Source organism: Fundulus heteroclitus, chromosome 12, assembly GCF_011125445.2.
Source record: "Fundulus heteroclitus isolate FHET01 chromosome 12, MU-UCD_Fhet_4.1, whole genome shotgun sequence".
NCBI classification, from domain to species: Eukaryota; Metazoa; Chordata; class Actinopteri; order Cyprinodontiformes; family Fundulidae; genus Fundulus; species Fundulus heteroclitus.
Genome location: NC_046372.1, coordinates 30,372,553 through 30,390,305, shown reverse-complemented (window position 1 = coordinate 30,390,305; position 17,753 = coordinate 30,372,553). Strand labels below are relative to the sequence as shown.

At 41.5% G+C, this 17,753-nt stretch overlaps 1 protein-coding gene across 1 annotated transcript in view; it reads left to right on the top strand.

The window, feature by feature from the left end:
• fam172a (family with sequence similarity 172 member A) overlaps positions 1–17,753 on the top strand; it is a 213,927-nt gene that overhangs the window by 131,330 nt on the left and 64,844 nt on the right. The gene's annotated exons all lie outside the window — the stretch shown is intronic.

Here is a 17,753-nt window from a genome sequence, read left to right as displayed (position 1 = left end):
AGCAAGGTGAAAAAAACAGCTGCTGGGAGACAAAGGAAAGAGCTACATGGGCTCAAGTGGGCTTGTTTCGATCGTCTCCATTTACTGTTTCGTTTGGTACCAAGTTTGTGAGGCTACGATGCTCCTTTGCTAAACAGTGGGACAAAACACTGCTTTCTAGGCGGCTCCAATTATGGCCTCATTAAGGTGAAAAAAACAGCTGCTTGCTGACAAAAGAAAGAGCTATATGGGCTCGAGTGGGCTTGTTTCGATCGTCTCAATTTACTCTTTTGTTTGGTACCAAGTTTGTTACCCTTCGTTGCTCCTATGCTGAACAGTGGCACAAAACACACTGCTTCTTAGAAGCAGTGTGTTTTGTGCATCTCTTTTTCATATTTCAAACGGTTGCCATTCTTAGACGCAAGCACCCAGAGGCACAAAAATCACAGACGGCGGTTGAGGGGTGAGCTAGAACTCATATCTGAATTTTGGTATCGCTGCGCATAAATAAACCTTTCTGCCTCAGCTTTTGAGACTCAAATACTGTCTTGAGCCCTTAGGAAGTTGGCTGATTTTTTCGGGGCAATCAGCTTTTGTTGTTTTTTTCACAGAAGGCTGATTTTAACATATTTTGTAGGTAACCTTATGAGGAGCAGAACCTGTGATTTTGAACTTCCTGGGTGGTTCCACGTGGACACAGTAGGGGTCAAAAGGTGAAAATGTGCAACCTTTGATGGCACACAGCTCACACACGGTTTGTCTGTTCCAGCTCCAACTCTGCATACAAGAGCCCCTTTGAGGCATCTACCAACAGGAAAGAGCTCATACCTGTATCCCCTTCCTATAGCTACTTCCTTTTAGCAATGAGATAAGAAGATGTGGTTAGTGGCATGTTGTAGAGCACTTCCAGGAAATGAGCATTTATAAGGTTGGTCCAAATCCATGAGCTGCAAAAGCCTCAATTATCAAAAATCAAATATTGCTTGGCTGGTGGCATAGCTCCAGAAACAAAACGGGCCCAGAGTTCCACTCTTGGCCATATGCTGCAGTACCATTTCCCACCACCATTGGTGCTATTGATATTTGGACAGGCCTGTACACCATCCCTCCTTCTGTACACCTTGGCCCCTAAAAAACGCGCATAATTAAATAAGCCACGGTCTCGGCCAATAGCAAAAGCTTCCCCACTTTTCCCTTTACCCCCGAGGGGGGACACCACTTAAATCTTCTCCTTTCAATAAGCCCGTCCCGTCTCGACCCTCCTTTCATCCCCCGATGTTGCTTTCCTCCTCTACAACCTCGGCGTGTTTTTCTCCAGAGTTCGGATGGTATTTCAGCAGGTCTGGCTACCACGCCGGTTGGCATTAGAGCGATCAGCTGTTCTCCGGAGTAAACAAAGGCAGTGTATCCTGGTAAGCGCGGCATGATAAAAACAACACGAAAAGGCACGAAAACTCTCTGAGAATGACCTCGTTAGAGAGGACAATACTTCACAGAGTTACCGTCAAAAAACAAGAGCAATCACAAATAGAAGAAAGAAAGTTAAAAAGCAAAACGGAGCGATGTAACTGCAGCATGCTGCTTTCGCGCATGCGCACTTCGGTCCAGGTGGTCTGATTAGCTGAGGTGGGGGTAGGGGGCTGCTCTAAATGCATCTTTAATATTTGTGTAAATTAAGTCTAGAGTGTTATCTCCTCGAGAAGCAAAATGCATTTTTAGTAGAAATGAGGGAGAACAGTTTTCATATTGGCTTGGTTAAAATCCCTAGCAATGAGCAGCAGATTTCTGCTCAGAGGCAGTCTGATAGAGAACAATCATTGCCTCTTTTGTATTAGCGCTCGGAGGCACGTAAACCGCTGTGATGGTAACAACAGTGAACTCTCTGGGCTCTCTGAACAGACGTTGGAGAACAGGATGGATGGCAGCGGTGTTCTGTAGGGGTTAGCTGTTAGCTTAGCTGCTAAACCTCCCCGACAGCCGCATTTTTTCGGTCAGCTGCATCGCTTCCTCTTGGCCCTCCCCCAGCGTGAGCTGCTGGGCGAGTTTGCTGCGTTGCGGGCCTCTGGGACTTGCTCCCGGAGTACTCGGAAGCCACGTTAACAATTGAGCGTAGTTGTGGTTACGAGTCCAAAAGAACTACATGACTGTAACCCCAGCAGGCGCTGATAGTCAAGTACTGATCGGCTGGGTTGATGAGTAGTTTTGAGTGAGTTTGGCGGCATTTTTTATGAAAAATGTCCGCAAGTTGGTCAGAGCTGTATGGAGCCGCTACCTCCAGAGGCGCTGCCGGAAGTCTCCTGCTTATCAGAGCAAAACCTACAGTGAGGCAGATGAGAGTTGATGCTGATTCTTTGGGAGATTTGAGGCACTAAACAGCAATCCAGCAGTGAAAGCTGCTCCCCATCAGGAAGAGGATGCACTCTGCCTTGACACAGCCAACGTGTTAAAGACCCTGAGAAGAGTGAACTCAAAGGCCCCAGGCCCCGACAACATAACTGGGCGGGTGTTCGGGGAATGTGCAGGTCAGCTGGCTGGTGTCCTCACAGACATTTTTAACACCTCGCTGGATAACGCAACAGTGCCAGAATGCTTTAAGTCTTCCTCCATCCTTCCGGTGCCAAAGAAACCTCAAGTCACCTAATTTAATGACTACCGGCCTGTTGCACTGATTCCCATCATGATGAAGTGCTTTGAAAGGCTGGTAAAATAACACATCTTCTCCAGTGTCCCCCCAACATTCGACCCGTTCCAGTTTGCATACCAGTGGAACCCCTTTACTGAAGACTCCTCTCATCCGCTCTTCACCTAAACCTGGCACACCTGGAAGAGAACAACCATTTGCGGATGCTGCTCCTGGACTTCCGTCAAGACAGAGGAGATCATCGACGACTTCAGGAAAAACCGGTCCCGCCACCTCCACAGCTGAGTGTTGAGGTGGTCACCAGCACCAAATTCTTGGGTGTGCACATCACAGAAAACCTCACCTGGTCTGTGAACACCATGTCAGTAGTCAAGAGGGCAAAGAAGCACTTATACTTTGTGCGGAGGATGAGGAGAGCCCACCTGCCCCCGCCCATCCTCAAGACCTTCTACAGAAGCACCAAAGTAAGCATTCTGACCAACTGTCTCTCTGTGTGGTGTGGAGGCTACAGCGCTTCTGACTGGAAGTATGTGAGGAGAGTGGTGAGGACAGAGGTCATCCATTAATTTTCCTCTGGGATAATTAAAGTATTTCTGATTCTAATTCTGATGAAGGACATTCATCTTAGCGCTGCATAACATCCACACCCCCACCATGGACTGTTCTCCATGCTGCTCTCTGAGAAGAGGCTTTGCAGCATCCACTGAAGGTCCACCAGCTTCTGCAAAAGCTTTTTCCCCGTTGCCATCAGACTGTTGAACTCTAAACTGGACTCTGCATCACACATGCACAGAACTGAACTTTATGGCCATTTCACATCATTTTGCACTGCAAACATTGCTGAACTTTCATAATCCATTTAAACTTAAAAGTACACAATTGAACGATTGCTGCATTTTAGCACCGATATTATCTTGCACTGCCAACATTTGACCGCTATTTTTGCACTATAAACATGGTGGAACGTTCTTCTGCATTTTTAAAAACTGTTTTTCTCCTGCACTGTACATTCTCATCATGGCTACACTTTATATTGTAATGTTATTTTATCTCAATTGCAATCTCATTACATTGTTGTAAGCTGTGTGCAAAGTAATTTTGTTTTGTATGCACTATGTTAATACAAAATGACAAAGTTTGTTTTACTCTAAGCAGGCATGAATGCTGTGGTTTGATTAAACTTTGACCCAAAAAGCAACAGACCAAAGCCATAAATTGTGAATCCATAAACATCACCACTGCTTGGGAGTGCATGAAGAGGGGCAGGGTTGTTTCGTGGTGGGGGTCGGGGGGGTTAAGACCCTGTATGCCCCCACTACTGCTGGCATTGCTACAGCACATCATGAAAATGACATGTGGCTAACTAAATACATAAATTAAGATAATTTGCAGAAAGGGAAAATATATGTAAACTTCAACTTAAAATAAAATAAATTAAATGAAAAATACTTTATTAATTCAGACTGTAAGAAATAAAAGTAAAAAGTTAGACTTTAAAAGTTAAAGTTTAAACTGACCATTAAATTGCAGTAATCATTCTGACCAATAGAGGTCACATAAATTGACCAATAATTTGCAATATACATTCTGACCAATAGAGGTCACTAGAGATAGAGCAGGTAGTGACGCACTCTTCCAGAACAGCGATCTCATGGGGACTGCAGTACCTCTGTGTGTCCACCTGGCGCGCATGCCCATACACTCACACAAAAATTTGTCTTGAAATGAAGCTCATGGGGACTTCCTCAAAAATTGCATGGAGCATATCTATACACTATTTTCTGCTTCAAAATAGGCTTGTGCCGGTGGGGACCTCAAATGTAGTCCCCACGGGTCAACAGGTCCCCACGTGTATTCACGCAGTTAGGCCAAAATCCCCACGTAGGTGGAAATACAAGTACACACACACACACACACACACACACACACACACACACACTCTCACACTGCTTCCATCTCTTTCTTTTAGGGTTTATTCATGCTTTTCAGGATTTCTCGCGTGATTGACTGACAAGGCCTTTTTGTGAAATAGCATCTTCAGTAATAAGAAATAATTGACTCCCTAATCAAAAAAAAAAAAAAAAAAAAAAAAAAAAAAAAAAGGAGGGTTCGTGGAATCCACAAACCCATCCGTAATCTTGGCTGGCATTTCCAGCAGAATTGACAGTTCTCAATGCTTCAGGCTCTATACCACTTTGATTTAATTGCTTTTTTTTTTATATGATTAATAATATGCTTTGTGCTTGGTTGTGTGTGTGTGTGTGTGCACGTGCTTAGTGTTAGTGCTTGCACCTCGTCCTCTTCTCAGGTGTTGTTTTTAATCAACAGTATCGCTTAAAAACAACTTCAGCTGGCAGTATGAATTTTGCTTTTAGTTTTCTCAATGAACCATTTTAAAATCAATATCAGCTTCAGATGAAAACACATTAGTTAGCCAGCAAATAAGTTCATGAAAATGTAAATACTACTAATAATAAGAAGAGTAAATAGGTAGAGATGCACCATTCAGCCTTCTGCTGCTGATATCAATTTCACGTTTTCCTTGAGATCTGACCTGCGGGTTCATGTTTTGACTAATTTGACTGATGAAGAATTATAAAAAAAATAAATAAATAAAATGTCTCGATAGTTGTAGTAGTTTTGAGTTACACAGAAAGCAGGAATCACAAAATTATCCTCTTTTATGTATCAAAGTTTATCCCCCTAACCTCTGTCTGATTTTTCTTCAACTCAGAAAGAGGAGATCCAAGTAATAAAAAACACTGCTGGTTGATACACTGAAAATCATTCAAAGCTTTCAGTTTTAATGAACTTTATAATTGGGGTAAAAAGTAAATCTGATCAGAGCGAGTTCAGGAAAGATCCACCGATTCTGTTCTCTGGACAAATGATCTCTATCAATAGGGAGGAGTCATCTTTGTTTTCAATGCACTGTATTTTTTATTTTTTTTTAACCCCATTTATATGTTCAATGTGGATTTTTATTTTCATTTTTGTAAAACTAAGTGAGTGGTGTTTATTTGCATTTAAGCACTTTTTAGAATATAATTTTGACTCAGGCGGAGGTTAAAGTGCATTTCCCTTAATTGGGTAATTGATTTACTTGGTAATTGTTTGTGGTTTTAGAACTTATTTAGCTACATTGTTTATATTCTTTGACTTTTGTTTTTACTGCTTGGAGCATTAAAAACAGCATATGTTTGTATGTCTTGTGATCTCCAATGTGTTTAAATAAATATTTCCCTTGCTCTCCCGATATATATTATACCCTCACTCTAGCTCTGTTCTGACTCACCTTTACCCAGAAAAGTAAATTTTTATTGCTGTGAGCCATGATTTAAAAGTTAATTTCAGATTGTAATATATCTCCATTAATTTCTTCATCTTTCTGTAGTCTCTGCTCATCTCTTCTTTCTTTGAGCACAGGGGGTTCACAGAGAGTGTCTATTTATTTTATTCCTTCATTTAAGCCTTTCTTTTTTTTCTGCGTCCCACAGCAAACCACACAGGCAAACATAAAGGAGTTTAGGGTTGATAATTGATGGGAGGAAGATTCTTCATCACGTTCATCAACGCCGTCTTTTCTTCAATAATGTTTTTTTTTTTTTTACTTCCCATTTTATCTCCATATCTTTTAGTCGAGTTGCTCTGCGGGTTGAAATGAAACCTCTCTCCTGAGTTTTCAAATCCTGCAGCACAAACACGCTCGCATGCACACACAGTCCCACACACACACACACACACACACACACACACACACACACACACACACGCACACCTATTGGCCAGTAATGTCCTGGACAGAAGGCGCTTCCAAATTTGTTGTTTTTCCTTTCTCCCCGCACATTCACACCTGAGGTGAAAAACAGTCCTCTGAGAATTTTTGGTAGATTTTGTGATAAGCAGACCTAACCCTTTGGAAATGCATACAGAAGCTGCACGTCATGTGTTGTTATCGCGGAGCATAAACAACAATTTCTATAGAACATAAGTGTGAGTATAGAAGAAAATAACAACTGGGTCTTTGTTGATTACAAGAGGTAAAAAAAAAAAAATAAGTGAGACAATTGTTAAAATTTAGCTCCTCACAACATATTTAGAAGAATCGAGGGAGAGTTCCACATCAGTGTGTGCTGAAATGCGTTTTTTTTTTTCTTTTTTTCTTTTTTTCACTGCACCCCAATTGAGAAATGTTGGCACAGTTTGCCAAATCTGAGCTCGGTTAGTACAAGGAATCAGTGTTCCTCGGCCCCCGAGGCTGCCTGCGTCTGTGCGTCTTAGAAATGGACAGCCGTACCCGATGGATATTTAACACATTAGCTCTGGCAGAGCTGAGAGTGGTGTGAAAACACACTGATTTCCTAAGTGGCAATCATATCAGCCTCACCATCAGAGAGGCAGCAGAGAGCAAACATCTGTGTGTCTCACTGTGTGTGTGTGTGTTTGTGCCCCAGAACATGCCTGTGAACTGTTTGTATCCATCATTTAGATGCAGATTTCTCAGAAGTGGGTTTATTTTTCTTAGCTTATCTATATGTTTGGTTTAGTTTTGTTGCTCAGTCTGTCTGCTTGTGCATGTCTTTTTACCCCCTTACAGCCAAGGTTAAGAGAGCCCTTGGCTTTGTTAGATGTCGGTATAACCCAGAGTTACCACACAGAAAGGTCTCAGCCTCCTCTAGCATCCACCCTTGTTAGGACCTCTCGCTCACTCCCTCCCTTCATCAATCCCAGTCTCCCTTGGCCTATACATCCTCATATCCAGCTGAGAATCGCCCAACCGAATCTATGTTAAAACAGGGTCATCCCCTGGTGCACACTTAAAGGCTGTCCCCTTTAACCTGCTCTGAAATACTTACGGCTATTATTATAGCTTATAAATCATTAAGAAAGTTTAATTATACGAAAATTTCATGGTGGAAATATGCAAGCTGACACATGGGAAGGGGAATTTAATGGGCCAGCAAGTCCCAGCACCGTGAGGGAAAATATTGAGGTTAGGTTTCTATTTTACAGCATAGCCGGAGGGTTAGGAGACGGGGTGAAAGACAAAATAGACGCACTTTCTAGAGAAAGGGAGAAAAGGCAGTCCAGGGTAAGAACCTTTCAATGTATAGTAACATTTATACTTAACTCTGATAACTAAAGCTGCCAATTTCCTTATGAATTTCAAAAGGATGAAGAAAATTTAGTTGGCAAATGTTATACCAGTTTTCTTAATTATGTTGGGTTTTAATCAATTTCCATTTTAATTAGTCTTTCTTTAGGAACAATGTCTAATTAGATCCCATCATTCTGAGGATTTCTGGTATTACTAAAGCTAACCAGTCACTGTGAATGTCCACAGTCTCAGAACTTTGTTTGTCTCCTGACTCTTTAACTTCTTTCCACGGTGAATTTCAAAGGAATTTCGTTGGTCTAATGAGGGCGACTGATTCGGTGACTGCCAACCATTGTGGTGACGGTGTAAATTGATCAAACTGTTGTGAGCTCATATTAATAGCGCTTACTGCTGTGCAAATGTCAGTGGCACGGTAATTAAATTCTGTTGTAGTTAACTAAGATGTGTCGCCCTATGTTTGAGTGGCCGCTTGCTTTATTAGGTCTGAAAGATGTGAATCTAATGTCATTGTGAAACGGAGCTTTCAGTCCAGAGAAAACCCGCTTGAATTTAGACATAAGCTGACTTATTGTTTTACATTTTTACAACACTAGCTGCATGAAGACGGTAAATGTGGACAATGAGATTATGTGTGAAGAGAGGATGTCAGCCTCCACTAGTAGCTTGCATTTTTAAATACCTGCTGAATATACGTGTATCTTGTGTATCTAAATAAGTCATTAAAAGTTATTTGATTTCCTCATTTTAATTCAAAAATATTTATGTATTCAATACACACAGATTGCAAGATCTCAGCCTTTTATTTGTGTTAAATTTGGCTTATGGAACAGTTTCAACTATTGAAACAATGTGAGCTTCTTTTACATCTAAGCAGAACCAATTCAAATCAATTAAATTTATGTTTATTCAAATAGCGCCACACCACATGTCATCTCAAGACACTTTACAAAGTCAAATTCAATCAACTCAAGATTGGTCAAAAAGTTTCCTTTCTAAGGAAAACCAGCAGATTGCATCAAGTTTTGACAAGCACCATTCACTCCTCCTGAAAGCATAGAACCACAGTGGACAGGCGTCTGCATTATTGATGGCTTTGCAGAAATCCCTCACACCAAGCATGCATGAAGCGACAGTGGAGAGGAAAACTCCCCTTTAACAGGGAAAAAAACTTCCAGCAGAACCAGGCTCAGTGTGAACGGTCATCTGCCTCGATCAACTGGGGGTTAGAGAAGACAGAGTAGAGACACAAAAAGCACAGAAGCACACATTGATCCAGGAATCCTTTCTATGTTATATGGTAGTAGCGGGTGATCTGCCTCCCTGGATGATGTCACAGCTAACATAATTCCAGACCAGATGTAGCTATTATGAAGAGAAAAAAGGCAGAGAGAACATAAAGTTGAAATAACAAATAATGTAAATAGGAGAACAGTAGGAGAATTCAGCAGAGTGAGAGAAATCAACCACAGGCTGGTCGTTTTCAGAATGCAGCAAATCAAGCAAAAGGAGCCCCGACCAACTATTGAGTGCATATACTGTACAGTAAAAGGACATACATTTCAGAAAGCCAACATTTTGGTACCATAGACCTCTTCTTTTTTTTTTTTACATATCTTATATTGTTTAAATGTTTAAATTACCTTCTTACTCATGTTATATTTTATTTGCATCTGCTTGTTAGCTTGTTATTTTCACAAAACAATGCTTCCAGGTTAGTGTTATAGAAGCTATATCGCCTTTTTCTCCTTGTGTATGCTGCGTAGCTGGTCTCCAAGTCTTTCTGATGAGGGCGTTGCTGCAATTCTCATGAGAGAAACTTTTTTAAATTTATTTTTTCATTAAATGAACGGCTATCTCTTTTTAAGGGCGAAACACATATAAGGTGTGGGCATTTCCCCCTTAAAACTTTCTCCTTTCCTTACTTCTTCTCTCCGTACGTCTCTCCTTCCTGTTCCCTCTTCCCGTCTTCCTCTTGTTTTTCCATGCGGGCACAGGCAAGGCAGCGCGCCCACAGACGGCAGGTTTCCTGGCACGCCGCTCCTCATCCTCTGCCTTTTGTTTCCACCAGTGGACAACCATTCTTCACCTCTGCTGTGTCAGTAAATATTTATTGGCCTTCCTTTTCCTCACCGCCTCCCACTGATTTTCGGTGTGCATAACCGTATTAGTACGATTATGTGGGGTTTTCATGTTTTTGTTCGCGCCGAAAATCTCTTTAACATGTCTGAATTCGTGTACCACCTCCTGGTACCGAGTGTCCAGGGCAGTCGCTCGCACAATTTAGTAATTTGCCCCCATCTCCTCTCCATCTTCTCTGCATCATGCATTTGGCGAACAGCCATGAGAGGAAAGAGGAAAAAAAGAAGAGGAAGTTATTGCAGTTTTCTCTTGCTCTCTCCTGCCGTCTCCATTCCCCTTGCCGCAACCAAAGTTCGCTCACTGGAGAGCCGGAGAGGAAAATGCACATGACCTCAGCGAGCAAAACCTCTGCACACTCCCACAACACTACATGCACATTCACAAACACGCTGCCTCGCGCTCCCTGGAGGCCCGTGGCCTCGTGCTACAGAGGGCTTCCTTCCTTCGTTTAAGACAAAGGAAGCCAGGGACCGACAGGAGACCTGGGGCCGCTGCTTCAAAGCCACAGGAAGCGCTGGTGTTGTCTCTTCCTGTGGAGGGTGTTGGAGCGTGGGGGGCCAGCTGCCTGTGTTTTCACAGCCAGGGATGTACTGATAGGAGTTTGTTTGTATGAGTGTGTGTGTGTGTGAGTGTCACAGACAGGTTAGTTAAAGCAGCAAGGGCATATTGCAATGCAACTCTGACCTTAGATCAGTTGCTGGCAGCAGATTGACAAGTTTCATATACCTTATCCCTGTGTAGGATCTACTAAATTTTAATCATAAAGAGAAATCTGCTCCAATTCAAAAATAATAAATGGTTATGTATCCGTCTTTTAACATTAATTTAGGATACATTTATAAACCAATGCCTGCTAATGCCTTCGCGCTTTTTTTCTTGTTTCCTTGTCTGTGCGGTGCCCACACATGCTGACAGTGAGCACAAGTCTGTGTTCGTGCCCCTTTCCCCTGTTCTTGTGATGGGATTTCAGGGGGTGTACGTGTTGGTGTGCCATGTGTTTTCAAACCTTCCGGTGTGCACCCACATCCATGTTTGTTTGTTTTGTTCTGTACTCGCCTTGGCGTCTCAGACGCGCTCCTCTTACTCTCTGGCAGCAACAGGACAGTTAATCAATCAAATATTTAAGCAGCGCTTCAGTGCTCAGTGGGTAGTCCTAGATTATCTGTGGCTGTTGGCGGTGCTTGGCGCAGCCACATTATAAGCCTTGTCCCTGACTGCCATCGTCATGGGGTGCTTCTTGCACACACTCTCTCCTCCTTCTCATTGGCTTCTGCTCAGTCTTTGCTCGTTCTCACAAAGAATATTTTTTGTACTCATTTTTTCCATCATTCCCTCTCTTTCTTGTCCATTTTTTTTTCTAATTTTTGCACCTCTCTATTTGCACTTGCTCTGTGTATAATTATGGCTTTTCACAGTGACTATTTGACAGTAAGCAAGGCCCCTTAAAGAGCTCTCATCTCCCTGTCTTTGCCTGTATTTCTCTTTTCTCTCACAGAGCATTCTTTCTAGGGATGAGTGTGCCTGTCTCCCTGCAGGGAACTCCATTGTGGATTGCTATTCATTTTTTTGTCCAATTATCTAGTGGCTTTTGCTGCCTTTGACATGTAATTATCAAAGGCCTAAATAATTGTCTTTATTTTTTTACCGGTGTTTACATGTAGCTTCAGTGGAGCAGTCATGAGCAAGGGAGTAACACAGTGAGAAGAGAGAAATTAACTATTTATCTCGACCAAAGATTAGTTTAGCATGCTGTTAAATGATATCTTGTTGCTTAATTCACTACTTGCCCTCATAAATAAACATGATTAATTGAGTAGCTTGCAAAAGTATTGATGTTTCATGAATTTTTTTTCACATATTGTTGGCTTACAATAGCTTCAATGCATTATTTTGGGACTTTATGATAGATCTTTGCAAAGCATCACATAATTGTGAAGTGGAAGATAAAGAACGCATGGTTGGTAAGTTTCTTTACAGGAAAATTGGAAACTGTGACATATTTACCCCCTCCCCCAACCCCCGTTTTTTTCCTGTTACAGAAAAGCATTCCCAAAGCTTGATGCTGCCACTACATTTTATGGTTGGGATGCTGTGTAAGACATTATAATGTGTTCTCTTCTGACCAGAGCGTCGTCTTCCACATGTTGTCTCCTAACGGGCAATTTTGTCGGAGCACAACTATCTTGTCAACCAAACACTCCCCATCCTTATCCATGATGAGTGTCTGCTGCGTTCCTTGGTCTTCATTAATGTTCTCTAAATGGTAAATGGTAAATGGACTGAACTTATATAGCGCTTTTCCAGTCATGCTGACCACCCAAAGCGCTGTACACTATAGCCACATTCACCCAGTCGCTCTCACTAACGCACACACATTTATACACCGAGACGCAGCTCGGTAGGCAACTTGGGGTTAAGTGCCTTGCCCAAGGGCACATCGACATATGGCAAGGGGAAGCTGGAATCGAACCCACAACCTTCTGGTTGCCAGACAACTACTCAACCCATCAAGCCACAGTCGCTCTAGCAAATCTCCGAGGCGTTCACAGAACAGCTGTAATCAGAATGAGATTAGATTACACACAAGTGAACTCTACTGATTTGTGACTTCTGAAGGTGCATTGGATTTTATTTAGGGGTATCCCAGTTAAGTTGAATAACTTAATTTTTTTTGTAAATGTTTTGGAGCTCATATTTAATTTTGTAGACCTTGCACTTTTCAAGTATGTGCTACTTTTTGTTGCATCAAATCTCAAAATATGTTTTGCCTTTTGGTTTTAACATCACAAAGCATGAAAAGGTTTCTAATAGATATATAGTTTGGCCAAGTGTCCCCCCCCCCCTTTTTTTTCCCCATTCATACACACTCATTCCATGTCATCCCCTACTTTTAGGCTTTAATGGAGGAATATACTCAATGCACTGAATGCTGTACCTCTGTACGAGACATGTGATGAGTCAGGTGTGAGGTACAGGTTCCCGATTAAAGTCAATGTATAAGTATTGCTTCATGTTGCTGTTTGTTGTTTTCACAGAGCTTGTAAAAAGTTGGATGAGCCTTTTGTGTCACAGGGGTCAGAATATATCATGTGGGTGGGACTTTTTTGGCAACCAGGCGTTCTGCAGAGTAATGAAAAAAGAAATAGTGTACTAGCAGGGACAAGGAATTCATAGTTCATGTAAAGTTTAGATTTTTTTTTTTCTTTTTTAGATGTCGGGGAATTCAATACTGCATTATTAGTTTTTGACTTTGTTGTCAATCTTCATAGTTTTGGCTCCATAGGAATCTAAAATCGATGTGTAGTTGTGATCTAAAGAAATCATGTGCATTACAAGAGAGTGTGTTAAAAAATAGCACCATTAAAAAGGGGGTTTAATAACATTCACTTCTTACGAGCAAAACGTTTTAAAAAAAATATGGTCCCGGTGTTTTTATTTTTTTCTCTTCTCAGATTTTCTTTTGGAATGATCTTAAACAGAAAAATAAAGCTCTTGGTGGAAGTGAATAACGGTATTTCTTGTATTGTAGCTATTGTGCACATCTGCCTGTCTCTGGGTCGTTCTCCTGTTTCCTTTTGTTCTCCGATGCATAGCAGTTTAAACCGTTTATTAGCGTCTGCCCAACACCCACATGCCCACCTGAGTTTTACTTGGTATGTCAAGCTGTTGTAGCATAAAAGGAACGGCAAAATGTCTCAACATCTGTGTGTTGGTTTTAGGTTCAACAAGTATTTCCACATGTTTCTTCTTCCATTTCCCTGCCCGGTTTAGCACTGGTCACAACAGCTGGCTCCTTTCCTTGTTAAAGCTGCTGTCTACAGTTACATAAGGAGTTAGCGCATTTAACCTTCTGGCTAACAGTACATGTCTAACACCAACATTAAAGGATAACACAGTGAGTCATTTCATAGGATAGATGAGACTCGTGTCCACATGGAAGCATGTGGCTTTGTGGTTCTAAATATTTACAAGTTACAGTACAAGTTGGATCATGCATTCACCATACAGCTAACCACAGTTGTCGTTTAGGCTTGTAAAACGTGGGACCCAGTGGGTGTCCAGATTACAGTAGTTCAGCCCAACGCTGCTGGGAGCATTCCTGAACCCGTTTCTCCCCAACCTTTATTGCAGCCGACTGTGTTTTCATGTAGGCTTTGAACCAAACAGTTTAATTTCATTTCTTGTCACATTTATTTAACCAGGAAACACTCACTGGGATTAAAATCCTTCTATGCACAAGGGTCCTGCTAAAGTCCACAATACAAACAGTTTTAGATGCAATTTTACATATAAAAATATACAATAACAAGAAGCTCAAGTTTGAAATGCATCAACAACGAGATGTACTTCCATATCTGTTAGAAACTCTTTAAAAAAAATTCACAGAGACTGGCTCCTGGAGACTTACGACATTCTGAAAAAGTTAAAAGACTTTGTTTAGGTCCTGCTTTCCCTTCTCTTTGGTTTTGGTACCATCTGAGACTTATGGTCCAGTTTCAATGTCCAGATTTTGTAAAGGGGAAAATAAAATGTTGGTACAGCTCTACTTCCTGATAACTGGTATTCATTCTTTACCTTAGAAAGGTACATTTCTACAGACTTCTTGATTCAGTTTGATTGCAATTCACCTTTAAGCACTCTTGAGAGGTAGTGTTTTTTTAATACATCACTTTATAAACCATATCTAACTTCTTTATTTTTTATGTAAATTGTCATCTCTTTCATTCTTTTTTTCAGTACCTTAAAGTAGCATCATGAAAAGGTTTATGCTGTATTTACACATTAACTGCCTGTAATGTGTTCTTACGCCTAAGTGCTTAACGAGTTTTCACTGTTGTTTGGATCCGTCAGATATAGATGTTCTTGTGAAGTACCTTACCAATGCAGACATATCACAATACTCCGAATAAAGATTTATCTAAGAAATTGTACTTCACTACTGGGTGGCTTTTTTTCCATACATAAAACAAGTTTACTATAGAACCTGCTTCTGACTGTAGTAAAGCAAATAAAATAAATTAGTATCTAAAGTATACTGAGTTTTTATTGGGTTAATGTAGACAAGCTTTCTCCTGCTTTCTACGGCTGCCATATACAAAAGTTCTCCAATGATTCTGCCACAGTCGTGACTTAGAGTACAGACATTGGACACAGAGCTTTGTGGACTGGTGCTGGCGGAGCCATTTCCTGTTCACTGTGGTGAAAACCAAGGAGCCATGATGGATTTCTGCAGGTGCAGACCCAACATACTGACAAGTTTGAACATCTAGGAAACTAGCTATTAAGAAGTACCTGGGTGTTCACCTGAACAACAAACCTGACTGGGGTCACAGCTCTGATGCTCTTTACAGTCAGAATACACTTTATCTGCTAAGGCAAATGAGATCTTGCAGCAGGCACTATTAAAGACCATTTTTGACTCTGTTGTGGCATTAGCCATCTTCTATGGTGTAGTTTGTGTGAGCAACAACTGAGAAGAGGTGGTTAGATAAGCTCATCAGGACGGCCAGGAGGGTACTAGCATGCCCTGTTGGACTGTGTTTCCCTCCCCATACATGAAGCTGTTGCAGAGCTGGAGACCTCATTCAGTGACAGACTGCTGCATCCTAAATGCACAAAGAAGCGCTGTCACAGATGTCACAAAAGCACTAAGTGTCTTGTGCTTTTGAAACATACAGCCTGGATAGTGTAAATCAAAGCAACATGGTTTGTAAATCAGCAACATTCAATGGTGCATAAAATTTAGGTGGGGCATTTCTGGTGTTGTAGTAATGCACGGCTGATATACCAGCCGTGCAGGCAAAGCTCTCGTTGCAACCTTTTCCACATGCATTCAGCTCTTTCAAGGCAAGCCCTTTTTTAAATGCACCATCCTCAATGTCATTATCAACATTAGATTCTGCTGAAAGTATGTCACACTATTTCTGTGACGTCAGGCTGTCCTTTTGTCTCATGGCGTTTTTGCTTCCTGCTGAGGTGATTCAGGGGGCCTAACAGTGTCAGCTGTGAACCGTTATTGCTTGCTGCGCTTTCAGTTGATTCAGTACTTAGGTAGTAATAATAATAATAATACATTTAATTTAAGAGTGTCGTTCAGAACACTCAAGGACACTGTACAGAAAGCAGCATAATTACAATAAAGATAAAACATCAAACAATCAAGACCTTTGCTCAGTTCTTTCTGAAAACGACAGAGAACTGAGGGAAAGTCTGGTTGCCTCCAATTTAAGCCTGTTTGCTGTTGTGATGACCCGGATAACTGATCATTTGCACAGGCAAATCAAAGTTACAATGCACTGGCACCAGAGAGAGTGTGCACTTTTGAACAGATGGGTTTTGAGTTTAGACTTGAACTGGTAGAGAGTGTCGGTATTGCAGATGTCTGGAGGGAGAGAATTCCAGAGTTTGGGAACAGAGCAGGAGAAAGCTCTGCTCCCCATTGTGCTGAGGTGGGAAGGAGGAACACTGAAATGAATGGAAGAGGGGGTTCTAAGAGTGAGGGAGGGAGTAGAGATGTAGTGGAGATCAGAAATGTAGGGGGGGGAGCAAGGTTGTGGATGGCCTTGAATGTGTACAGAAGGATTTTGAATTGAATTCTGAATCTAACCGGGAGTCTGTGGAGCTGCTGTAGGACCGGGGGGGGGGGAGTTGTGATGAAATGAAGGGTTTTTGTAATAATGTGAGCAGCTGAATTCTGAACCACCTGTAGCTTATGGAGTGATTTTGGAGGAAGGCTATGGACAATAATGGATGCACAGTGAGGGGAAAGGGAGAGTCAACGATGATTAAGGTTGTGTAGATGAAAACAGGCAGAACGGGTGATGTTATTGATGTGAGAGGTAAAGGAAAGAGTGCACCCAGAGTCTTTAGTATAGAACCATTAAGTAAAAGGAAGAAACTGTCACCTTTGGATAATATGGTTCCTGCAAGGAGCATCTCAGTTTTATCACCGGTGAACTGAACCAAAATTTGATTCCAGATAGGCAAGAAGTAAGGGAAGAGAGTGGGAGTGTAGAACTTCGCTCACGTGAAAGCTAGAGCTGGGTGTCGTCCCATAACAGCGAAAATTGATGTTGAATTTCCAGAAGATATTCCCGATAGGGAATAACATCTCAGTAAATGAATTGTTTAGGCAGGTTTCTATTTTAATGGATTTTAGCTTCTGAACAATAAACAGCTAAAGATGGTGTTCTCTGTATTCTACTACTGTTAAAGGTAATGAAAAATGTTTGTCTAACAGCACACCATTCATGACATATGGTTGCCTTCTGGTTCTCTGTGTCCTCTCCTTTGTACCCACGTACCCAAGCCATGAATTCCCCCCACCCCTTCTCTTTTTTGTGTTTTTTTTTTTTTTTAAATGACACTGACAATTACCGTTTATTATGTTTGGTTGTCGATCAATCATTCTGGTCCTATTCTCTATCTCCATCTTTCTAAGTATACACAGTAACTATACTGTTAATATACAGTAGCCTATTGTTGCAAACCCTGTTCTCCTTTCTTTCCATTTTATCTTAAAACCAGGCAAAGTGAAACAGCCTTTTCCCTAGACCTGGCTACAGTACTCCTTGGGGTTGGAGCAGCGGTGTGGGAAGTCTATTGTAGTGTGGTAACAAGTCCTTTGTGTGACATTTTCCTCTGTTGACATTCAGATGGGAATAGGAAGACGGGCTTGTGAACGTCACTTTCTTTGTGACATGTGAAGGTAAAGGGTATTAAGACTAAGGACAAGGGTATTTTAATGTGCGCAGGGAAGGACATTTGCACAGAACGTGACAAGGACACGCTGTGGTGGAACTGTGCTCTTTCATATTTACCTCTATAACATTATGCTATACACCAGGTTGAATCTGTATTCGCTGTCTTAAAAGC